An 8,352-nucleotide genomic window follows, 5' to 3' on the forward strand; every position below is an offset into this window, starting at 1 on the left:
GTTGCCCAATCTCATGCCAGCTAATGGAAATGTGTGTGTGTGTGCGTGCATATATATGTATGTGTGTGTGTAATTTGAAAAACATTGTAAAAATATTTTTTGATTCTTGATATTTATAAAACAATCGTTATTTGGGAAAATTATATTTTTATGATTTATTTATTAGTGCTATGAGTTTTAAGTTTCTAGTAGTCTTTATGAAGTGTATTTATGTTAATATCTCACCAAGATAGTAATTATTCAAACTAAAACTTATAATCCTGACCAAAAAGTGTGTATTACATATCTTTAATTCATTATTTTATCTTTTGGAAATAGTTTGGAATAGCAGTCATTGAGATTTTGAATGATATTAGACCATAGTTTTATTAGGAAGGATTGTTGCCTCATTTGTAAATCATTCGGATGCTTATTCAACTTCTTAACGAATTTTTAATGACGGGGGTATTTTTGCTTCTCGACAATTAGTATTTATTTACTTCATTCAATCTGTGTGACTCCCACTTCTTAATTGACTTACTACAACACCTTAACTTCTCTTATAACGATATCTAACACTAAATCTTTCTTTTCAGAGGCCAATTAATTACCATTAATTACTCTCGAAGCATGGAAAAATCAACCCATGATGTTTAAAGAAAGTTACTGAAAGCACAAATAAACAACAATATATCAGAAAGAGCGACTGAATAAATAAAAACAGTGCCCAAATGAGTGCTTGATGTTTACAACAATTTTTTATTCCTCAACTTTTATGGGATTTCATTGAAAAACTCAAAGTCCCCCTGCATGAAACTTCCTCAGATAAGGAAAAAAAGGAGCATCCGACACAAGGAATCAACATGCAATACCAATAAACCGGTCTATGAAAGATATCATCTTGCTAGCTTCTCTGCTACCTCTTTTCACTCCCGTCTTTTGAGGTCTCCCTTCTTGGTCGTGCCTTTCTTATTTTGGACAGTGTGAAAGGTGATGTAACAAAGGAGGCCAAGGAAGCTGATTCTTTGGACACACAAAGGGCTGATTTTGGGGAGATTCAGAAGGTGATTTCATGGAAACGCGGAGAGGCGTTATGATGGAAACCCAGAAAGGCGATGCCATGGAAACACTTAATGGTGAAACCATGGAAATCCAGAAAGTTTATACAATAGAAACTGGGAATGACGATGATCGTCTTTTAGAGCATTTCCACCGGGACTCAGAGTTATGGTTGTCGATGATGACATAACGTGCCTTTCGGTCATCTAGAGGATGCTCACATGTTTCGACTATAAAGGTATCATTCCAAAACTGTCCTTTTCGCTCCAGTAGAAAAGACAAAGCAAGCCGTGGATGTTCATAGCAAGTACCTGAATGCACAAATGAATAACAATATATGAGAAAGAACCACTTCTCAAAATTCAGAGAATCTTTCTTTTAATACGAAGTATAGAAAATCAGTGCCCAAAACACTGCTTGACATCTACACCAATTTTTTATTCCTCATATTCCTATGCGACTTCATAGAAAAACTCACAGTCCCTCTGCATGAACCTTCCTCAAATAGGAGAAAAAGAGCATCAGACACAATGAATCCACATGCAATTCCGATAAACCAGTCTATAAAAGATATCATCTTGTCAAACTTCCATTGACATGAATCCTCTTCGATTGTTTTTATTAATCTTCTTAGAATCATCTAAATCAGTTAATGTATCATTCCCATGATGAAAGACTCACATCTTTTAGCAGGAGTAAAAGATATTAATACCCATATAGAATTTCCACTAAAATATTTCAGCCCATATAAAGAAGAAAGACAAAGGTAGAAGTCCATTTGGACGAAACAAAGAAACCAACCCACAAGAGAAAAAAATGAAAGCCACACACTCATATCATCTTCGAAAATCTAGAAAGGACAAAACAACTTGTAGGTCTCAATTTACAGAATGTCAAAGGCCTTCTAACCTTAGATTGACAATCGCAGTTTAAGAAACAGTAAGAAGAAAACCTAGCAACTCAATATATATGGCCAAAAAATCTCGAAAAATAGGTTGCATCCAAAAACCCACAAGAGGAAAAAAACCCGAAGAGATTCCTTGTCGGAAAAGGGAAATATGCCATAAGGAAATAAAAACCCAAGCATGCCAATCCTTCGATGGACAGAAGTCATCAGAGAAAGAAGAATCCATCAGAGAATGAAGAAAACCAATACTTTCAGAATGATACCTTTATAATTGAAAGATGTGAGTACCCTCTCAATGAACGAAAGACACGCTATGTCATCGTCGACAACCAAAACTCGGAGTCCGGATGGAAATGCTCTAAAAACGATCATCATCATTCCCAGTTTCTTTTGTATCAAATTTCTAGCTTTCCATGGTTTCACCATTAAGGGTTTCCATGGCATCGCCTCTCTGGGTTTCCATGAAATTACCTTTCTGAATTTGCACAAAATAGCTTTTTGGGTGTCCAAAGAATCTCCTTTCTCGGCCTCATTTGTTATATAACCTTTCTCATTGTCAAAAATAGGTGTAAAGAAAGGTTTCAACAAAGAAGAGAGACCTCAAAGAGGGGAGTGAAAAGAGGTAGCAGAGAAGCTAACAATGCATTCAATGTCCCCCAAAAGACATTTGCATATAGAGAAAGAAAAAACCCTCAGCATTTATAGAAAGAAAAACAGCAAGAGATAGAAGAGAGAGAGAAAAGACAGAGTTTAGCGTTAATGTGAGAGATTCGTTCTTACCCAAAGCTCTGACAAAGGATAAGGTATTACAGAAAGACGTTACATGCAGATTTAAATACATAGGTGCTGATAAATGAAAATTTTCTTCTTAAAAACGCGTCTCAATTTGAATAATTATTGCCATGCGTGTATTGCCGCCATGCATGTATTGCCATTTGGCATTGTGTGTGTGTGTGTGTGTGTGTGTGTGTGTGTGTGTGAGAGAGAGAGAGAGAGAGAGAGAGAGAGAGAGAGAGAGAGAGAGAGAGAGAGACTTTAGTGTTAATGTGAGAGATTCGTTCTTACCCAAAGCACTGACGAAGGATAAGGTATTCCACCCATTAAAGAGAGAGAGAGAGAGAGAGAGAGAGAGAGAGAGAGAGAGAGAGAGAAGACAGAGTTTAGCGTTAATGTGAGAGATTCGTTCTTACCCAAAGCTCTGACAAAGGATAAGGTATTACAGAAAGACGTTACATGCAGATTTAAATACATAGGTGCTGATAAATGAAAATTTTCTTCTTAAAAACGCGTCTCAATTTGAATAATTATCGCCATGCGTGTATTGCCGCCATGCATGTATTGCCATTTGGCATTGTGTGTGTGTGTGTGTGAGAGAGAGAGAGAGAGAGAGAGAGAGAGAGAGAGGCTTTAGTGTTAATGTGAGAGATTCGATCTTACCCAAAGCACTGACGAAGGATAAGGTATTCCACCCATTAAATAGAGAGAGAGAGAGAGAGAGAGAGAGGACAGAGTTTAGCGTTAATGTGAGAGATTCGTTCTTACCCAAAGCTCTGACAAAGGATAAGGTATTACAGAAAGACGTTACATGCAGATTTAAATACATAGGTGCTGATAAATGAAAATTTTCTTCTTAAAAACGCGTCTCAATTTGAATAATTATCGCCATGCGTGTATTGCCATTTGGCATTGGATTTGAGAGAGAGAGAGAGAGAGAGAGAGAGGCTTTAGTGTTAATGTGAGAAATTCGTTCTTACCCAAAGCACTGACGAAGGATAAGGTATTCCAGAAAGACCATGCAGATTTAAATAGAGAGGTGCTAATGAATGAAATTTTTGTTTTTAAAAATGCGTTTCAATTTGAATAATTATCGCCATTCGTGTATTTCCATCTGGCATTGGATTCTCGACATCCTAAAGCAAAATTTCCTGAAAAAGCGTAGCACGCGTGAAGGTAATTTTGGGTAAATGACCATGCCAATATAGGAAGTGTTCCAAGACCGGAATAAAAATGAAAAAGAACCCTCTGGTCTTCTTTATTACGAAAACACACATCAATCTATAATATATACTAAGCATGTTTCTTTCAAGGTGTCATTCGCCTTTCTAGGAAATATTTTTATGGGAAAACTTTTCTCACAATACTAAAACAGTTTCCCCCGTTAATTATGCCTCAAATTCAATTTTCTGGTAACCTTTGCCGATTTCCCTTCATTATCTTTTTTCCCAATAAAAAAGCAATAAAATCTGTTTTTTGTCACTACGAAAACCATTCCCCCATTAATTATGTTTTACCAATTATCCATAACATTTAGCTAGATTCTCTCTGTATAGCTTTTCTAACCAACTGAACTTACTCAATGAAATCAAAATCATTAGTACCGTAATTTATTGATTAATTTTGATTTGCGATCATCAAAACTGGCCTTCCGGGTTTTTTGTTGAACCCTTGGTCTAACAATATCCCCCTTTTGACGATGACAAACTCACATTGATCAGAGGTAGTGAGATCCCCCTAATGGGTTGATTTAAAACAATTTTCAGCTCCCCCTCAATCAATATTGATTTTATCATGAGTTTTATACGATTAGATTTTTAGCAAACTATGATCATATATGCATAGTATGAGATATTAATGAATACTAAAGCAAGATTATGTAGGACTAGGTATTTCAAGTAGGAGATGTGATCATATAATGAATAAAATGTGCATTGGGCCCACGGCCCCACGGTACTTTTTTGCAAAATACTGGAGGCCACCGCACAATATAAAATCTGGTAATGGGTTATAATCCCTCTCCCAAAAGTACACTCCAATCGAAATTTTATATGGTGTAAGCCGATAGGATGATCCAAACCGTCCATTTGATGGGCCATAAGGTAAATAGACTGTGAACCAAAAATCATTTCCATAGGATGATCCCAACCCTTATATCTATAGAGGCTTCCATTATATAGCTCCGCAATAGATCACAGGGCTAGGATCATCCAATGGAGATGATTTTTTAGGCATAATCATTGTAGTCATCAAGTGGACGGTTTAGATCATCCCATAGTGTAAGCGGTACCGTACTTTTGAAAAATACTGGACTAAACAGGCGTACACCGTATAAAATCTCCAATATCGCACGATTAACTCACTATATTTTATGAGTTTTTATATGGTGTAGCCGTGTAAGCCGTATTTTTTTTTCAAAAAGTATTGTACGGACCTCACTATAGGATGATACATATGATGGGCCGTAAATAGGTTGTGCCTCAAAAATCATTTCTATAGGTTGATCCTAGCCTTCTGATCTATAGAGGACATCATTTCTTTAGGATCATCCTAGCCTTCCAATCCATAGGTCCTCTATAGGTCGGAGGGGTAGGATCATCCTATAGTAATGATTTTTGGGGCACAACCTATTTATGTTGTGGCCCATCAATACGGTACAATAAGTCTATAAGGGTTTGTGTTAAGGATTTCTATGAGAGAGGGGAAGAAGGGTTATTTAAGAGGAGGAGGGGGGGGGGGGGGGTTGGGTTCTTTAGAAGAAACTTCAAAATAGCAAGTTTGATGGTTATGTAGAGCTAATCCTCTCATTGGAGGGATTTTATGTTTACCTTTGATGCCAAGAAGCATAGTTGGGCCTTTGATTATGGCATTTCTTTGGTCAGTAGTTTTTTCAGTTTCTTGTCGTAAAAGCTGGCTCCTCATTCCTAACTGCAAAGCTCTTGGAAAGATTTTCGTTCCTAGGATTCATGCATCTTGTTGGACTGGTTGGAGGAAGGCTGATATATTAGATGTTATGACCTCATCATTGTCCTCTTCAATCAATGAAGAACCATATACTATGGAGAACAAAGGGTGTTCTTTTTAGTCAGTCACTCATGCCTTGTTTTGGGCGGTGTGGGAAGAATGAAATAGAACCACTTTTGGGGACAAGTCTCTCCAGTGGAAAAATGATGCACCTTATGTGGGGATTAAATATAGAAGAATTTTTGGGCATTTCCACTCAGGATCATTTGGGGAGGTGGGTGGGTATCATCTGTTGCTAAGTAGCCAGACAGAAGAAAATTGTGAGGTGGAGGCCCCTCGCCTTGATGTTGCTAATCTTAATTATGATGGCAGTTCAATAGAACCCGAGTTCCACGGATTAGGAGGAGCTGTAAGGAATAAGTAAAGTGTGGTTTTGATGGGTGCTTCTGGCTGTTAGTGTAACACCCAGCCCCAATGCTTGAACTCGTTTTAATTTCTTGAAATGGGTGTCATTACCAAAAATCAAGCTCAGGATTTATTTGCTTAGAAATGAGTGTCGTTACCAAATCGAGTATAAGAATAATTACTTGGAAGTGGGTGTCTTTTTTCATTTTTATTGCCGTCGTGGAACACTTCCTATATTGGCATGGTCATTTACCCAAAATTACCTTCACGTGTAATACCCTTTTTCAGGAAATTTTTCTTTAGGATGCCGAGAATCCAATGCCAGATGGAAATACATGCGTGGCAATAATTATTCAAATTGAAACACATTTTTAAGAACACAAATTTCATTCATTAGCACCTCTCTATTTAAATCTACATGTAACGTCTTTCTGGAATACCTTATCCTTCGTCAGTGCTTTGGGTAAGAACGAATCTCTCACATTAACACTAAAACCTCTCCTTCTCTCTCTCTCTCTCTCTCTCTCTCTCTCTCTCTCTCTCTCACACACACACACAATGCCAAATGGCAATACACGCATGGCGATATGTATTCAAATTGAGACGTTTTTTTAAGAAGAAAATTTTCATTTATTAGCACCTATGTATTTAAATCTGCATGTAACGTCTTTCTGTAATACCTTATCCTTTGTCAGAGCTTTGGGTAAGAACGAATCTCTCACATTAACGCTAAACTCTGTCTTTTCTCTTTCTCTCTTCTATCTCTTGCTGTTTTTCTTTCTATAAATGCCGAGGGTTTTTTCTTTCTCTATATGCAAATGTCTTTCGAGGGACATTGAATGCATTATTAGCTTCTCTACTACCTCTTTTCAGTCCCATCTTTGAGGTCTCTCTTCTTTGTTGAAATCTTTCTTTACACCTATTTTTGACAATGAGAAAGGTTATATAACAAATGAGGCCGAGAAAGGAGATTCTTTGGACACCCAAAAAGCTATTTTGTGCAAATTCATAAAGGTAATTTCATCGAAACCCAGAGAGGCGATGCCATGGAAACCCTTAATGGTGAATCCATGGAAAGCTAGAAATTTGATACAAAAGAAACTGGGAATGATGATGATCGTTTTTAGAGCATTTCCATCCGGACTACGAGTTTTGGTCGTCGACGATGACATAACGTGTCTTTCGTTCATTGAGAGGGTACTCACATCTTTCAATTATAAAGGTATCATTCTGAAAGTATTGGTTTTCTTCGTTCTCTGATGGATTCTTCTTTCTCCGATGACTTTTGTCCATCGAAGGATTGGCATGCTTGGGTTTTTATTTCCTTATGACATATTTCCCTTTGCGACATGGAATCTCTTCGGGTTTTTTTTCCTCTTGAGGGTTTTTGGATGCAACCTATTTTTCGGGATTTTTTGGCCTTATATATTGAGTTGCTAGGTTTTCTTCTTACTGCTTCTTAAACTGTGACAATCACACAGTTCTTTTTTCTTTTTTTTTGAAATGGCTTTAATCACACAGTTCTTTCTCATATATTGTTATTCATTTGTGCATTCAGGTACTTGCTATGAACATCCACGGCTTGCTTTGTCTTTCCTTCTGCAGCGAAAAAAGGACAGTTTTGGAATGATACCTTTATAGTCGAAACATGTGAGCATCCTCTCGATGACCGAAAGGCACCTTATGTCATCATCAACGACCATAACTCTGAGTCCCGGTGGAATTGCTCTAAAAGACGATCATCATCATTCCCAGTTTCTACTGTATAAACTTTCTGGATTTCCATGGTTTCACCATTAAGTGTTTCCATGGCATCGCCTTTCTGGGTTTCCATAATAACGCCTCTCCGCGTTTCCATGAAATCACCTTCTGAATTTCCCCAAAATCAGCCTTTTGTGTGTCCAAAGAATCAGCTTCCTTGGCCTCCTTTGTTATATCACCTTTCACACTGTCCAAAATAAGAAAGGCACGACCAAGAAGAGAGACCTCAAAGACGGGAGTGAAAAGAGGTTGCAGAGATGCTAACAAGATGATATCCTTGTGTCGGATGCTCCTTTTTTTCTTATTTGAGGAAGTTTCATGCAGGGGGACTGAGTTTTTCAATGAAATCGCTTAAAATTTGAGGAATATGAGGAATGAAAAATTGTTGTAAACATCAAGCACTCTTTTGGGCACTGCTTTTCTACACTTTGTATCGAAAGAATGATTATCTTAATTATGAGTAGTGGTCCTACTGTTTTTATTTAATCAGCCCTCTTTCTCAC

At 37.4% G+C, this 8,352-nt stretch overlaps 1 long non-coding RNA gene across 1 annotated transcript; it reads right to left on the bottom strand.

Annotated features, from left to right (window-relative positions):
* Positions 1-670: 670 nt before the first annotated feature.
* Positions 671-2,588, bottom strand: LOC143858893 (uncharacterized). The gene is made up of 2 exons (XR_013239066.1): positions 2,209-2,588; positions 671-1,349 (listed from the first exon to the last, which is right to left on the bottom strand). It is a non-coding gene; the product is annotated as an uncharacterized LOC143858893 (long non-coding RNA).
* Between the last annotated feature and the right edge of the window lie 5,764 nt (positions 2,589-8,352).

The sequence above is a fragment of the Tasmannia lanceolata genome, unplaced genomic scaffold (assembly GCF_043159265.1).
Source record: "Tasmannia lanceolata isolate RefF3 unplaced genomic scaffold, GAP_Taslan_0.1 ptg000029l, whole genome shotgun sequence".
NCBI lineage: Eukaryota > Viridiplantae > Streptophyta > Magnoliopsida > Canellales > Winteraceae > Tasmannia > Tasmannia lanceolata.